The sequence below is a fragment of the Canis lupus genome, chromosome 28 (assembly GCF_003254725.2).
Source record: "Canis lupus dingo isolate Sandy chromosome 28, ASM325472v2, whole genome shotgun sequence".
In the NCBI taxonomy this organism is placed as follows: Eukaryota; Metazoa; Chordata; class Mammalia; order Carnivora; family Canidae; genus Canis; species Canis lupus.
In genome coordinates this window covers 36,038,304-36,055,851 of record NC_064270.1, presented here as the reverse complement: position 1 = coordinate 36,055,851, position 17,548 = coordinate 36,038,304, and the positions used below count along the sequence as shown (strand labels likewise).

General features: G+C 46.0%; 2 long non-coding RNA genes across 2 annotated transcripts; one reads left to right on the top strand and one right to left on the bottom strand.

Moving 5' to 3' along the window:
- Window positions 1–1,361: 1,361 nt before the first annotated feature.
- LOC112672609 (uncharacterized) lies at window positions 1,362–8,498 on the bottom strand. The gene is made up of 4 exons (XR_003144386.3): window positions 8,407–8,498; window positions 3,147–3,207; window positions 1,797–1,921; window positions 1,362–1,549 (listed from the first exon to the last, which is right to left on the bottom strand). It is a non-coding gene; the product is annotated as an uncharacterized LOC112672609 (long non-coding RNA).
- Window positions 8,499–8,573: 75 nt separating this feature from the next.
- Window positions 8,574–13,264, top strand: LOC112672610 (uncharacterized). The gene is made up of 3 exons (XR_003144387.3): window positions 8,574–8,767; window positions 9,429–9,507; window positions 12,872–13,264. It is a non-coding gene; the product is annotated as an uncharacterized LOC112672610 (long non-coding RNA).
- Window positions 13,265–17,548: the final 4,284 nt, after the last annotated feature.

Sequence of the window (17,548 nt, the reverse complement as noted above, 5' to 3'; positions counted from 1 at the left end):
GACACAGGCAGAGAGAGAAGCAGGCTTCATGCAGGGAGCCCGACGTGGGACTCAATCCAGGGACTCCAGGATCATGCCCTGGGCCAAAGGCAGGTGCTAAACCACTGAGCCACCGAGGGATCCCCTATTTCCTTCCTTTTTAAGGCAGAATAATATTCTGTTGTATGAATAGGCCACATTTTGTTTATCCATGCATTCTTGGATGGGCATATGTATTGTTTCCTCCTCTTCACTGTAGTGACTATTGTTGCTATAAACATGAGCGCAAAATTTTTTTTAAAAGATTTTATTCATCCACATGAAAGAGAGAGAGAGAGAGAGAGCATAAGTGGGCAGATGGAGAGGGAGAAGGAGAAGCATACTCCCCACTGAGCAGGGACCAGGACATGGGACTGGATCCCAGGACTCTGAGATCATGACCTGAGCTGAAAGCAGATACTTGACTGACTGAGCCACCCAGGCACACCACAAAAAAATTTTTAAGAAAAAAATGAGTCTTGAAGAAGTAAGATTTTCCTGGCATAGCAGAGGAAAGCAGAGACCAGAAAATGAGCACCGTGTGTGTAGAGGTGCTAGATCATGACAACACGGTTATCTCAGGGGGGCGGTGTGGGGCGTCCATGCTGCTGGGGCCCAGGCAAGTTGAATAGAATAAGGTGACATAAGGCTAGACAGCTGAGTGAACTGGCATCCTGACAGGCCCACATGCTATAGCAAGGGCCTCCAGCCACAAGACATCACATCGTAAAAGTTGTACTTTGATGTCATCTCACTGCCTAGTGGAACACATTGAGAGCTTTCTGGATCTCAGTGGAGCACACAGAAGTAATAATGTCTAGAGCTCCTGCTCACCAGTCATAGGGACCTAGCCAAGTGCGTGTCTGTTGGGCTGCTCATACAGCTGGTGGGAAGCCAAAGGAGGCTTCAACACCAAATCCCACCATGTTGTGGGCAGAATTTTCCATAGCTGCTCCGTCCTAAGGATTTCCATGAATTGGGATCCAGTCTAATTCTAAGAGCTCTGTGGTCTTGGACGGGCTAGTTGACCTCCTTGGATCTCAGTGTTCTTGTTTGTTACACAAATGGTGTGGGTTACTTTTAAGCTCCCAGAAGTGTCTATATTCATAAATTCTACTAATGTTAGCGTTAAGTATGCTGCTCTACTTCCCTACGGCCCTGCAAGAACAGAATTCTACAAGTCATTGACCTTAGACAAATTGCTTAATCTCTCTCTCTCTCTGTCTCTGTCTGAATCATCATCTATAAAAAGAGGTGTTAGCAATAACACCTGCCATCTTTTCCTGCAGGTCATTGTACGTATCTACACGGAACGGATAAAAGGAAGCATTCGGAACAAGATGTTACGATTCCTTTAACCATTTATCTCCCCAAGGAATCTTCCCCACCTCTCAGACATCCATATTCAGTGCATATATAATTTCTCTGAGCTCTTTTATCACAAGGTCCTGATGCTCCTCTGGTTCTAACATCTTCCTTGACTTCTTCGCAGGTAACTCCTTCTTGACTCATCAGGGAGGGGCCTCTGGGCCTGAACAGGGGTGAGGTCAGGGACAGGTCAGCCAGGCTCGCGCCTCCCCTCGCTGCTGCCCCGGCAGCCCCAGGCCCCAGCAGGCTCTCCACCGCCTGGGGGACACGCCCTGCCTTCCCACACTTCTCATCTTTGCCCACACATGTCCCATTTGGGGCAATGCCTTCCCACCTGTGGCCACCAGAAGTCCTTTCCATCCTTCACATCTCAGATGAAATCCACCCCCACCGCCCCAAACAAGACCAACCTGACCATCCAGGGAGACACTTTTCTCTCTCCTTGTAGTGAGGAGCACTGGGGGTTGGTCTTCTCATGGTTGACGATCTGGGGTTGCTTCCCCTGTGTCTGAGGTCGAGTTCTGAGAAACGGGTCCTGTGAAGGAGATTTGTGGGCAGGAAGCTTTTGGGCCAGAAGCCTTCAACCTCTTACAGGGTGGAGGGGGTGCGGGGCAGGCGAAGCAGGATTTGGCAAAGGAAGGCTCTGAGCTGGGACTCGGGCCAGACACTGGCCTCCGCCCATCACGTGGGGCGAGGGAGTGGGGTGGCCCCCTCAGCCTGACCTTCATACCCCATCACCCATCACAGACTGGCCCCCGGATGCGGCTGCCCCCAGGTGGGAGGCATGATCTTTGCCTGGTGACAGCCTCTGTGATACTTGGGGGGAGACTCAGCTGACGGCCCCCACTCCCGGCAGGTGGGAGAGAGAGTGACTTGGTTGTGAAGGGGACCTGGCGGCGTACCTGGCACCCAGCCTCCAGCCACCGGTAGGGAGGAGTGGGTACACTCGTGCGCGGTTGCCTACCCCGGCTAGCGCGGCTGCGGCAGGTGTGAAACCTTAGTAAATAGTGGTCAACTGAGTGAATAATAGATCTACAGGTGAGCAGCCCAGAGCAGCTGAGTGTCAGTCGTCATTTTGTGTTTTTATTTGCAAAGAATTTTTTTAGTCCTATTACTTTTGTTCTCTTTTAAAATTATATTACATACTAATGTGGACAGTTCTTCTAGGTCTTTGCTGGGCTCTCCACCCAGGGCTTCCTGGGAAAGTCCTTCCAGGAAATAGTCCTGGGAGGAGGACTATTTATTCTTATGGTAAAGTGTACACAACATAAAATAGTTCTTTAACTGTTTTAAGTGTATAGTTACTTGGCTTTATTCACGTTCACACTGTTGTTCAGCTGCCCCTACTACTCGTGTTCAGAACTTTTTCATTCCCAGTGAACACTCTGCACGCCTTCAACAATTACTCTTGATTTTCTCTTTCTCCTCTGTTCTACTTTTTGTCTCTATAAATTTTTTTTTAGTTCAGACACAGCATATAAGTGGAATCATATAATATTTGTTCTTCTGTGTCTGGTGTGTATATTTTTCTTAGCATAATGTTTTCGAGTCCAGCCATGTCGTAGCCAGTGTCAGTATTTTGTTCCTGTTTAAGGAGGGATAATATTCCGTTGTATGGAAGGACCACGTTTTGTTTATCTGTGCCTCAGTCAATGGACATTTCAGTTGTTTCCTTGGAACCTTCTGGCTATTGTGAATCATGCTGTGGACACTGTGTATAAGACTCTGAGTCTTTGCATTTGACTGTTTTGGGCATATACCTAGATCCATTTTTTTAAAAAGAGATTTCTTCCCTTCTTTCCCAGAGGTGAAATCTTCATCCTGAGGGAATAAAAAGGCCTTCCATTATGTATTTGAAATTTTTGTTTATGGGACATGTTAGTGGGACAAGAATCCCTTTTTGAAATAAGGTGTCTTCTTCATGCTCTCCACCATAAGAAATTGCAGCAGGCTTGACCTTGCAGCAGGTTTGTAATCAAGGCAAAATTTTGCATATATGTGTTTACGTTCTTTGGAAATGTGACATCTAAACCTCTCATCAGATCTTCATCTTTGAAGCCAATGATCAATTGAGTCTTTCCAAAATCATATCCTTATGATACTGAATCCTCTGTCTTCCTCTGCCACTTGTAAGGACCCTTATGACTACAATGAGATCACCTGGATAATCCAGAATAATCTCCCTAGTTTAAACTCAGATGATTAGCAGCCTTAATTCCATCTGCAATCTTATTTCCCCCTTGCCATGAAACATAATGCATTTATAGGACCTGGGGACTCAGATGTGGACATCTTTGGGGGCCCTAGGGATGCTATAACAAAGTGCCAAAAATTGGGTGGCTTAAAAAACAGAAATTTATTCTCTCACAGTTCTAGAGACTAATGGGTGTCCCTATGGCTATGCTCCCTCTAAAGTTTCTATGGAAGAATCCTTTCCTGCTTCTTCCTTTTATTTTATTTTTTAAAAGATTTTATTTATTTATTCATGAGAGACAGAGAGAGAAAGGCAGAGACAGAGGCAGAGGGAGAAGCAGGCTCCTGGCAAGGAGCCTGATGTGGGACTCAATCCCAGGACCCCGGGATCACAACCTGAGCCAAAGGCAGACACTCAATCACTGAGCCACCCAGGTGCCCCCTTTCCTGCTTCTAGTTTTGGGTGGCTACAGCAATCTTTGGTGTTCCTTGCTTGAAGCTTTATCACTTCAATCTTGGCCATGGTCTTCACATGGGTACCCTCTCTCATGTCCTTTCTTCTCATCAAGACACTGGTCATCGGAGTTAAGGGCCACCCTGACCCAGTATGATCTTAATTTCATCTGCAGAGACCCTATTTCCAAAGAATCTCTTCCTGAGTTTCAGGGTAGACATGGATTTGGGGGGAGACACCATCTAACTCACTACACGGGGCCATTATTCTGCCTACCAGAGACACAAGAGAGGCCTCAACCTCAGAGTGATCTTATTTAGATCATCCCACTCCTGGGCCTCAACCCCAGCCACAGAAGAATTTGAGGGAAAGCCTAAGAGGCTCACATGCCCCTGGTCAGATCACACTCCCAACTACCCCTCACGAGCTGTCCATCTTATCTCAATAAAACACCCAGGAGACCAGACCAGGAAAGCATCTGTACTTAGAACTGGATTTCTTTGCTCTGTAGCTCTGTCTCCGTATAGTATCCATGTGGATACTTCAGTATCCACATAAATGATCACTGGACAGCTTGGGCTCATGCCTCTGTATCTTTTCCTTCTCACCTTATCCATGTTCCTACACTTGACTAGTGGTTCTCAGTCCTGATAGCAGAATCATTTGGAGAACTTTCAAAATGTACTGATCTGGGCAGCCCGGGTGGTCAGCGGTTTAGTGCCACCTGCAGCCCAGGGCCTGATCCTGGAGACTTGGGATCGAGTCCCACATCAGGCTCCCTGCATGGAGCCTGCTTCTCCCTCTGCCTGTGTCTCTGCCTCTCTCTCTCTCTGTGTCTCTCATGAATAAATAAAGTCTTAAAAAAATAAAATAAAATGTACTGATCCTGGCACCTCGTGTCCCAGAGGTTCTGATTTGCAATCTGGGGAGGATCCAGGCATTGATATTGTCAAAACTGTCTTGAGCTGCTTCTGCTGCAAGCCCAGTCTCAGAACCACTGCCTGGCCCACTCACTGGGGCTCTTCTAAATATATGTATTTTTTGAGATATATTTAAAATATGTTTATTTAATTTTCCTTTTTATGTTTTTTTTAAAAAATATTTTATTTATTCATGAGAGACAGAGAGAGAGAGAGAGAGAAAGAGAGGCAGAGACACAGGCAGAGGGAGAAGCAGGCTCCATGCAGGGAGCCTGACTTGGGACTCGATCCCGGGACTCCAGGATCATGCCCTGAGCTGAAGGCAGGCGCTAAACCACTGAGCCACCCAGGGATCCCTACATGCCCTCTTTAATGCCCATCACCCAGTTACCCCATCCACCTGCCCTGCAACCCTCAGTTTGTTTCCTAGGATTAAGAATCTCTTATGATTTGTCTTCTTCTCTGATTTTGTCTTGTTTTATTTTTTCTCTCCCCTCTTATGATTCTGTTTTGTTTCTTAAATTTCACATATGAGTGAGATCATATAATAATTGTCTTTCTCTGACTGACTTATTTTGCTTGGCATACAACCCTCTAGTTCCATCCATGTTGTTGCAAATGGCAAGATTTCTTTTTTGATGGCTGAGTAGTACTCCATGGTGTGTGTGTGTGTATGTGTGTGTGTCTGTCTGTGTATCTCTCACATCTTTTTTATCCATTCATCTGTCAATGGACATCTAGGCTCTTTCCATAGTTTGGCTATTGTGGACATTGCTGTTATAAACATTGGGGTGCAGGTATCCCTTCAGAGCACTACATTTGTATCTTTGGGGTAACTACCCAGTAGTGCAATTGTAGGGTCAGAGGGTAGCTCTATTTTCAACTTTTTTGAGGAATATCCATACTGTTTTCTAGAGTGGCTGCATCAGCTTGCATTCCTACCAACAGCATACGAGGGTTCCTCTTCTCCACATCCTCACCAACATCTATTGTTTCAAAGGGAACTTTCTGAGTCTGCAAGCTCAGAGGAGAGGTAGGACTGGGAATACGGATTTGGGCACCATCAGTAAGTAGGTAATGTTCCACATCATAGGACCAAATGAGGTCACCCCAGAAGTCAGTGCAGATAAAGATTTTGCATCCTGAGGTACACAATGGTCAAGGGGAGGGGAAGGATTTAGTTAGAGAGATTGAGAAGGTGCCACCAGTGAAATAAGGGGAAAGCCAAGAAATCCTGGCATCCTAAAAGCTAAAAGATGTTCCATGCAGGAAAGAATGATCAGTTAATCAAATGTAGCAGAGACATCAGAGCACAGGAGACCTGGACCCCTGGATGTGGCACCATGGAGATCACAGGTGACCTGGCAGGAGCAGGACACTTGTGGGTGGGGGGTAAAGGTCCAACTGGAGTGGGTTCTGGGAGTAAGATGGTAGATGTTGGCAGGATAATATTTCCCAAAGATGTCCATATATTTGAGTAGTTCACCTTACATGCCAGAAGGTACCATTGCAGATGTGATTAAGTGAAGGATTTTGAGATGATGAAATTATCCTGGATTATCTGGGTGGGCTCAATGTAATCACAGGGTCTTTTTTTTTAAGTTTTTATGTATTTATTCATGAGAGACATAGAGAGAGGTGGAGACACAGGCAGAGGGAGAAGCAGGCTCTATGCAGGGAGCCCGATATGGGACTTGATCCTATGACCCTTGGATCATGACCTGAGCCAAAGGCAGATGCTCAACCACTAAGCCACCCAGGTGTCCCATCACAGGATCTTTATAAGGGAGAGGCAGAAGGGTCAGCCAGAGAGAGATTTGAACATGATATGTTGCTCACTTTGAAGATGGAAGGAAAGACCATGAGCTAAGGAATATGAGAAGCCTGTCAAAGCTGAAAATGGCAAGGAGATGGATTCTTCCCCAGAGCTTCCAAAGGAATGCAACCCCTGATACCTTGATTTTCACCCAGTGAAGTCCCATTTTGGACTTCTGACCTCCAAGACAGTAAGATAATATATTTGTGTTACTTTAAGCCAGAAAGTTTGCAGTGATTTGTTATAGCAGGTACAGAAGATGAGTATAGGAGGGCAGTCAGCATGTTTGCACGGTATTGGGGATGATCCAGATCCAGTAGAGATCTGGGGATGCAGGAGAGGAAGGAAGGTTCTAGGAGCAGCATCCCTGAGTAGCAGGGAGGTCAGGTCCCAGTGCCCCAGCGGAAGAACTGAACTTTGTTCTGACGGCTTCTGCTTGCTCAGTGGGACACAGAGGGCAGGTTACTGGCTGAGATGAAAAGAAGGGAAAAAAGAAGGAAGAAGAAAGGACAAATTCAGAAGTGATCATTTTCAGAATGGACTTAAGACATATCTCTGCTCCTTATAACATTTCTTTTTTTTTTAAAGATTTATTTATTTATTTATTCATGAGAGACACAGAGAGAGAGAGACAGGGACACAAGCAGACCCCTGTAGGGAGCACGATGTGGGACTCGATCCTGGACCCTGGGATCATGCCCTGAGCCAAAGGCAGACGCTCAACCCCTGAGCCGCCCAGGTGTCCCTCCTTATAACATTTCTAAGAAGAATAAACAAAGAGGTGCACAATGCTCCACCTGTAAGAATGCCTCTGACGATATTCTTCAAAATAGTAAAAAATTGGGAACAGCCAACATTGCTGACGAAAGGTTACGCATTGAAGAAGTATGTTATATCCACGACGGATTACTCTGCAGCCTTTATAAACCATGCTTTAGAAGACCACTTAATTAAATATGAAAATGTACTGTCTTGTTAAGTGAGAGAGGTCGCAAAACAAATATGTACAGAATGAAACCAAGTTGGCAGAAATAGTGTGTGTAAACATTTGCGTTAACAAAGACTGTAAGGAAAATACATAAGCATTTAAACAATAATTATATCTGGGTGAGGGAATTACAGATATTTTAATTTACTCTTTATATTTGTCTTCATTTTTATATTAAATAAAAATTGTTTTTTTAAGGCCCCTATGTGTGTGGAAGAGTGAAAGCAAAAAAGTCAGGAAGGTAATGTTTACCAGTTAGCCACTAGGTGCTCAGTATGTATATTATCCAATGAGTGAAACCGCCCAAGAAGTAGGCATTATATGTACACATGACTAATGAAGAAAAAGAAAGGAGAAATTAGGGGATCCCTGGGTGGCTCAGTGGCTTAGCACCTGCCTTCGGCCCAGGGCATGATACTGGGGTCCCGGGATCGAGTCCCACATCGGGCTCCCTGCGTGGAGCCTACTTCTCCCTCTGCCTGTGTCTCTGCCTCTCTCTGAATCTCTCATGAATAAATAAATAAAATCTTAAAAAAAAAAAAGAAAGAAGAAATTAGGAAGTGATCGTTTTCAGAGTGGACTTAAGACGTACTTGTACTCCTTATAACATTTCTGAGAGCAATAAACAAAGAGACGCACAATGTTTTACCTGTAAGAAGGCTCAAAAGTGAACTAACTCAACGTCACCTGTGGTAGGAAGCATGTGTTAGAATCAATCAATCAATCCCAGTTTCTCTGGTCTATTGCATCACAGTTGCTCTGGCCACAGTTGCTCAGGTGGCCAGAGTTGGGCCAATCAGCTCAAGGGCCCCTGACTCAGGAGAGGCCATGCCTATGCCTCAGGGGCCTGCCCTTTGGTTAACAAAGGGAAGTTTCCACCGAATTTTAAGGATAGACACTGGCCTGGCACCACCCCACTTTGCCCTGAACAGGACACTCACATTATGGCAAAAGCACTGCAGTGGAAAACACACGTGCACACACAAGCAAATGAAATGAAAGATAGTCAGGTGAAGCCGTATCTGGTCTGGAATATTCCACCCTGGGAAAGGGACTGTGTCCCAACAATGGTTGGGATCTCTTAGGTTTCAGTTGTGAAAGGGATACATTGAAGTCCTGTTATCTGGGGTTATGACCTTTTTTGGAAAGAGGATCTTTGCAGATGTCATTAAGATGAGAGTATATGAATTAGGAGGGGCCCAACACCAATTTCTAGTGTCCTCATAAGAAAAGGGAAATTTGGGCACAGAGATTCAGAGAGACACAGCTGAGAGAATGCCATGTGAAGGGGGAAGTGGAATCAGAGACCCGAGTGCTGCGGCCACAAGCCAATAAACAATGAGGACATCTGGAACCCTCCAGAAGCTACAAGGGAGCCGTGGCGTGTAGTCTCCCTTGGGACACTCAAGAATATGCCATCCTTGCCCACACCTTGATTTCAAACTGCTAGCCTCCACAGGACAATCCATTTCTATTGTTTTAAGCCACTAGGTTTTCAGGACTTTGTCAGGGAGGTTCCAGGAAACAAATGCAGGCTCACCTGGGAAAGAGCCAGGGCTGTGTCCGCCAGGGTCGTGGGATTGCTTCTGGGGAAGATGCCTGTTGTTGCCAGGGGAGGTTCCGCGGGCTCTCACTGCGTGTTCAGGCCACGTGCCTATTCTCTGCCTGCAGGACTCTGTGGATGGTGCAAACGCAGGAGCTCAGCCCCAACACTGGCGAGAGACTGGAACCTGGGACGGTGGCAGTAGACGTACGACGAGATTGCTTTGCTGGACTTTGTGGTAGCCAAGGCGGGTTGGGCCCACTCAGCAGAGATGGAGGGATTGGGACAGGAGTCAACATCCTGTGCTCAGCCTGTTGCCCTTGTCAGTGAGGCAGGAATGCACTTTATTACAGTGATGGTTTGGGCAACAATTTCTAAGCTAATGAATCTGTTGGTCAGGTGAGCTCAGGTACATCATGGCTGATGCACGTACATGTAGGCCTTTTTTTTCCCCAAAGATTTTATTTATTTGACAGAGAGAGAGAGAGCGGGCATGAGCAGGGGAGTGGCAGGCAGAAGGAGAGGGAGAAGCAGGGTCACTGTTGAGCAGGGAACCCAACTAGGGCCTCGATCCCAGGACCCCGCGATCACGATCTTAGCTGAAGGCAGCACGTGTAGGCCTTTTCAAGCGACAGTCTAGAGCTGCACATCCAGTTTGGTAGCCACTAACCACTGCAGCCACTTAAATCTTTAAAATTTTTATTTTCAATTCACATACAACAAATTCCCTACATGCAGTATTTTTCATGCACGGTTCCTTGGCTTTGACAATTGCATAAAGTCAAGTAACCACCACCACCCTGAAGACCCAGAAGAGTTTGTTCACTTTAAAATATCCCCTTGAAAAAAAAAATAATAAAATAAAATATCCCCTTGGGTTGCTCCTTGGTGGTCAACCTTCTATCAACCCCAAGTCCCTCACAACCATCTGTTTTGTATTTCTATAATTTCGCCTTTCAGGATTTAAATTAATTAAAATTAGACAAAATAAAGGATTCAGTTGGTCAGTTGCACCAGCCATATTTCATGCGCTCAATAGCGACATGTGGCTGACGGCTACCATTCTGGACGGCGCAGACAGAAAATATTCCCATCATTCCAGAAAATTCTACTGGGCAGCACCAGTAGAGGTCCATTTATTCAGTGTTTCTAAAATGTTTGGGGGTCGTATTCCTTCTATCAACCCTCTTCCTAGAAAAGGCTCACAATACAGGCATGCAGAAAAGAAATCCAATGCTGAGTTTCAGGGCATCCGTCGATGGCTCTAAGTCCCTTCCTATGGGGCTGAGACTCCCAAATGTCATGTAAACTTGAAAGTCTAAAAGCATTTTCCTCAAGCTGAGTTTTCTGCTTTGTGTCTTCAAGTTAGAAATCAGACCAAAGCGTTGTCTCGTAAGCTTGCTGTTTTCTCTTTAATATGCAACGCTGACAGGCAATTATTCACGGAGATTACTCCGTGCGCAGCGTTGGCCTGCTGCGCCGCCCGCTCGGTTGCAGGAATGAGCTTTTGGAAATCATCGTTATTAGTAAATATGAATCGGGGGTGTTTGAAATGACTTAATGGAAGTTTAGCTTCTCTCACATTAAATCTTCTTTGTTACAGGGTAATGGTAAAGTAGTCTGGGCATCAGCTTTGCACTGTCGAAAAAGGTAGCTTGTTCCTTAAAACAGTGTTCTGGGTAATTCTCGCCCAGATCAATGTCATTCCGAAAGCTACTGCCTTCCATTTCACAATTTAGGGGCGATAATTGTGTTGGCTTGACTGACACTGTCTTGGTCACAATTTCTTTCTGATGCTGCCTCCTGCTCAGCTCCCCAAAGACTTGGGAAAACCTTTCTTGCTTGCTCCCCATCCGCCCTTTGCTTATAAAATGCCCCACGCAAAATAAATAAATAAATAAATAAATAAATAAATAAATAAATAAATAAAATAAAAAAATAAAAAATAAATAAAAAAATAAAATGCCCCATGCAAATGGGACCGGGTCTGGCTTAAGGGCTGCTCAGGTATAGATCCTAAATCACTGTGACCTTATTACCAGAGGAAAGCATTTTATTTACTTCCAGGGCCCCTAGGTCCCATGGCATCTAGATAACAGCGACTCAAATGACTCAAATACTTCTTCTGGGCCCCACGGAAATCAAAAGCCCACCCCTTAGCTGTCTGCAAATGGTCCACAGCTTACCGTGGTGGAAGTCAGACCAGAATTCTTGATTTCCTGCCTTAAAGAGTTCTCCTTCCAGGTTCTGCCTCTTAGGGGGTTGCCTTTTATTTTCACCTGATGGTGAGCCCAACTGCAGCCCGACACTCCTTCTTTTGAATTCATTGCCCACCTTCCGACTGCCATGAATATAGGCCGCTTGCACGTAGTGGAACTTTCTCCAAAAGTTTGTGGGTCAAGGGAATATTCACTTCCCCAGCACGCAGCAAGCTTTTGGAAATCCTGCGTCACCTCCTGCTGCTCTTGGGAGCACGCTGGATCCTCTGCAAGTTCAGTCAGGGTGGTGACCTGCAGTCGGCCCTCTTGACTCCTTGCTTCTCCCTCTTCTTTCTATCCTTTCCTTCTTCTCTCCAGAGATGAATGGACACTTCTGATGGATTCTGTTTTTTAAAAAAGATTTTATTTATTTATTCATGAGGAACACATAGAGAGAGAGGCCCAGACTAGGCTGAGAGAGAAGCAGGCTCTCTGCAGGGAGCCTGATGCAGGACTCAATCCCAGGACCTGGGGATCATGACCTGAGCCGTAGGCAGATGCTCGACCACTGAGCCATCCAGGTGCCCCACTGATGGACATTTCTAATACAGAACAGCATGGCCCTATCTTCAATGCCCTTGGCTCTTGCTAACACCCACATCCTGGGGACCTCATTCCTACTCCATATTCATCAGGACTTTTGGGTTGCAAACAACAGAAAGCCAACTCAAATTAGCTTCAGGGGAAAAAGAGAGTATTCTTTGACTCGAGAAACCTAAAAGGAAAAAGCAGGAGAGGCTGGCCGACAGGCTGACCTGGAGGCTTGGCAAAGTTTTCTCCATATTCATCCTTTCTACCTCCCAGCTCCTGGGATTCTTCTGAAAACAGCTTTCTCCAGGTAGTGGAGACATGGCTTCAGGCATCAGGGACCCCATCCTTGTCTCCACAAAGGAAGCAGCACCCTTGGGTAGAACAGTCTGGGCAAAGTTCTGATTGGCCTGCCCTGGGCTCCGTCTGATGCAAGGCTCCTTCCCAAGACCCCGGGATCATGACTTGAGCTGAAGGCAACACTAGAACAGTCACAGTGGGCAAGGGACAGGGGACAGGGGATGGCGACCTGGAGTGGGTGCCATCCCCTGCAATTAGGGAGGCAGAATAGTAGATCCAGGTGCAGGGGAGGAAATGCCAGGGGGTCAGAAATGGCTACTGATGCATACAGCAGGTGGGGCTCACTGGAGGGCTTACCTGACCACTGCTAAGAAGCTCAGAAAGAGCAAAGGGGGCACAGAGACCCTGATAATGTTACAGGTCCCATGACTCACCCACAACAGACGTGGGGCCAGGGCCGGATAACTCCCCCCTTCTGCCCCTAGGAAGGGTCTCTGCAATCCAACAGCAAGAATGTTTTGGAAGCCTGGGCATTATGTACCCTCCTGCAAGAGGCACTTTCAGCACAAGGAAGAACTCTGGAAGGCATTTCAGAGAGATCACCTCACTTGTCCCGCGTCCTCTGCTCAGACTGCTCCTAAAACGGCCTGGGCTGATAGCAGTTGTCGTTCCCTGAATCATTTCCAGAAGGTGATGCTATAGCCTCTCAGCAGCCAGTATTTAATAACCTTAAGCATCTGGAAATCCTTCCTTATTTTCCAACCAAAATCCTTCCTGATGCAATTGCAAGTCATTTCCTCTCAGTGCTCAGGAAAGGGAAACCAGATGGTCAGTGCCCCACATGAAATAACTTTTAATAAACTTGCCAGAATTAGTGACCCATCGTGTAGTCTGTTTCTTCCCTGGGTGAAATTGTCCCAATTCCATCAACTGTTTTCTGCTTTGGTCTCATTTTCTAACTCGTAAATTACCTGAGCTTCTTTTCTCCAGAGGAGACTCAAGTTCTTGCAGTTATTCAATGTGTGTTGATGTGTGGGATAGTATTAAATACTAGTTAGGCAGGAAAGACTCAGCAAAGAAATTTCCAGTGCTAAATGAACCCAATTCCAGAGTGTGTGTGGGGGGGTGGTCCTCGAGGAGATGTCCTAAGTACTACAAACGTTAGTAGCTCCAGAGTCTATCCATAGCCAACTGGACATTTTCAAAAGCCATAACAGATGCCAATTCATTGCTTATTCATTTCCATTTTATTTATGAGAGATTTTTTTGGCCAGCTCTAAATCATTTGTTGGAATGCAATTGGTCTTGCTGGGCCTAAAGCGGGATCATGTCTCATGGAATTGTTCTAGGTTATTATCATGAGCAGCTCTCGAGAAACCATTTCATGTTCTGCTGGGTAGAGTTACTAACACATCTCATGCGACGGGGGCCGGGGGTGTGCTTGAGACTTTTCTCAAATGCAAACCTGAAACAGGCAAACAAAACCTTCCCAGTTGTTAGAAGGCAACGGGTTCCAACTCACAAACCCTGGGGGCAAAGAAAGCTGCACCCAGGAGCAGGACCACAGGATGAAAAATACTTGGTTTGCGGGTGAGATCATGGATCCCAGAGTGAGAGCAGACCAAGGAGTAGTGTTCTCTGGTAGATGCAGATACCCTGGGTATCAGTGTGTGTGTGTGTGTGTGCATGTGCACAAGTGCAAATATTTAAGAGCTGAATGAACAAGTGAATCGGTGAATGAATGAATTGGAGGTGGTTCTGATTGGTAAGGAATCTTTTTCTTTATCCATTTAAAAATATTTTATTTATTTATTCATTCATGAGAGACAGAGAGAGAGAGAGAGAGAGAGAGAGAGAGAGAGAGAGAGGCAGAGACACAGGCAGAGGGAGAAGCAGGCTCCATGCAGGGATCCTGATGTGGAACTCGATCCTGGGTCTCCAGGATCACGCCCTGGACCAAAGGCAGGCACTAAACCGCTGAGTCACCCAGGGATCCAAATCCATTTTCTTTTTTTAAAAAAATATTTTATTTATTTATTTGAGAGAGAGAGAGCAAGAGAGCATAAGCAGGGGGAGTGGTAGGCAGAGGGAGAGGGAGAAGCGGGCTCTGTCTGATGCAATGCTCTGTCCCAGGACCCTGGGATCATGACCTGAGCTGAAGGTAGATGCTTCACCTACTGAGCCACCCTGGTGCCCCTTCTTTTTTTTTCTTTTGTAAAGTTTTAGTTATTTATTTATGAGAGACACACAGAGAGAGGCAGAGGCAGAGGCCAAGGGAGAAGCAGGCTCCCTGCAAGGAGCCAGAGGTGGGACTCGATCCCAGGACCCCAGGATCACACCTGAGCCAAAGGCAGAAGCTCAATCTCTGAGCCACCCAGATGCCCCCCACCCCCTTTTTTTTAATAATCAGAAATTTGTACCTTTTGACTTCCTTCACTCCTTTCACTCTTCCAACCCCCACTTCTGGAAATCATCAGTCTGTTCTCTGTATCTACGAGCTTGGCTTTTTTGGGTAAGATTGTACACACAAGTGAGATCAAATAGTATTTGTTTTTCTCTGACTTATTTCATTCAGCATAAAGCCTCAAGGCCCATTCATGTGGTTGCAAAGCGCAAGATTTTATTTGTTTTCACAGCTGAGTAACATCCCACCATGTGTGGGTGTATACAGGTGTTTGTACAGGTACAGTTTCTTTACCTGTTCATCCAGCAGCAGACTCCAAGGCTGTTTCCATGTCTTGGCGCGGTAAGTAATGCTGCAGTGGGCACGCGTGCGTGACCCATTCAGAGTCGGTGTTTTTCTTTTCCTCAAATATATACACAGAAGTAGGATGCCGGATCATATGATAGGCCTATTTTTAATTTTTTGAGGAACCTCCACGCTGTTTTCCATAGTGGCTGCACCAATTTACATTCCCACGGACAGTGCACAAGGGTTTAGGGAGTTGTTTTGGTTTTTTGTTTTTAATAGGAGTGCAAGTTTGCCTTCTTTCTTGCTTGTGTTCTTCGGGGGGCACACGAGTGGATCCTGCTTCTCCCTCAACACGACTCATGAACTCTGCCGCTGTGTGGGCTGTGCACCATGCAGTTCCAGGAACGCCTTTTACGTCATTCTTTATGTCCCAGCGGTCTCCTGCAGTTGTTCAGTGCACAACCTGCATGGCTGTCCATGGCAGCCCCATCAGTGTCAAGCCCCAGAGATCTCATCCAATAATTTTACCCTTCTGCGAATGGGCTCATTGCCACCAACTACGTGAATGGTAGATACATGCCGGAGAGCATTTGTTTTTCTGACTGTAATATACAAAACAAATTTCGACATAGTTCTGTTAAATTTCTGTTGATATTTGTAGACATCTACTGCCTCATAAACTTTGTTGTCAATTATGTATGCTCACAAGCTGTTCTAGTTTTGATACGTTTAGGAAAAGTTCAGTCACATTTTCAGAATTGTAATGATTTCCCATAAAACATCTGATTCTGAAAATTTGTATCTATACAGTACAAATAACATAATGGCAGGCAAATCATGCTACATAGTACCTTCCTTTATGCTGTAGTTAAAGTTATTATAGCTTTCCAAACAGTTTGCTTTTCAAAATCATAAATAAAGATCCTGGGGTACAGGCTATTTTAACAAATATGCATAACTTGGAGACGCAGGATCTATTTATCTTTCCAACACCCATTGTATTTCTTCTCAGTCCAGATTCTTTCATAATATTTATCTGAAGGTAGAATTTTAAAAAATGCTCTCGGGGACACCTGGGTGGTACATTTGGTTAAGTGTTTGACTCTTGATTTCAGCTCGGTTCTCAAGTTGAGTTCAAACTCCACGTTGGGCTTTGTGCTGGGCATGGAGCCTATGTTAAAACAAGCAAGCAAGCAAGCAAGCAAACAAAAAATCCTCTCTCCCCTAGGGACCTAGATCACCTGGGAAAGGTGGGCAGATCTGGGGTGGACTCACGGTATGGAGGCTTGACTGGCAGAGATCTGCGCATCTCTGTGGACCCCAGTTTGATCAGCCAAAGCAATATGGGTTTCTATTTATCTAAAGGAAAGTGGCCAAGGATGAGTGATTAAGGAAGATTTGACATGTCGAGGACCTTGTGCTCTAATGATCTTTGCAAAAGTTAGCATTAGAGAAGGCCTCTATCCTTAGGAATAAGATGAGGAGGATGAAGAGTGTCACGAGGGAGAACAGTGACAGGGAGAAGGCCGGGATGCTGGGTCCATGAGGCTGGTCCCCTTGGTGCCCAGAGACATGAAGGCAGGAGCCCCAGAGTCTCCTTCATACCATTTGCTTTGGGTGCCCGGGTCATGGCCAACCTGGTCCCTATGGGCTGTGGGAGCAGCAGAGGCTTCTGGGACAGTGGAAGCTGGCATTCCCTCAAGCCTTCACTTGTGCCTTCATGTGTCCATTTATCCATACATTCGTCTAATTGCTTTACCACCAACAATCTGTTCAGAACCTCTTTTGAAATAAGACAGGTTTGAAATCAGGCAGAGAGACAAGAAGCAGGGGTGGTACCCATTACTGCTGCAGACGCTGTTGGGGAAGGAATATGTGGCATAAAACCCACTGCAAGATGCTAACAGATACCGGGAAGATGAGGCACAGGAGGACAGAGATGCTGAGCCACAAGGTTGGAAGGAGTCTTCCTAAACAGAGACTAGAAGAAATGGGGGAGGGTCTCAAATGGGGCCATCTGACTTCTGGCTGGAAGGGTAGGGTGGTGTTTTCCAGCTCTCATCTTTCTTGCAAGACCTTCAAAGACCGCATCTCTGATCACCTCACTCCTATGCTTGGAAACCATCAGTGGCTCCCTATTACCTACAGAATGAAGAACAAGTACCTCAGCAACGCATTCAAGGGTGTTCAAAAGTGACTCCCTTCTCCCTTTGTGGGATGACCTCGCACCCCCTGCCTCCTATCGTTTACTCCCCGACCTCATGGTCTCACTATTTCCTAAACATTAGCGTTCCCTTCCTCTTCTCTTCCCAGAAACTGGTGTGTGGATGGCTCTGCCTCACACCAGGGGAGGAATGGTGATGGGTTTGGACCAGTAATCACGGGAGCCAGAGGGTCCAGGAAGAAGACAGAGAACCGAGATGTCTGGAGGACACAGCCCCCAGCCTCATCTGGGGCACGACAGGAGGAG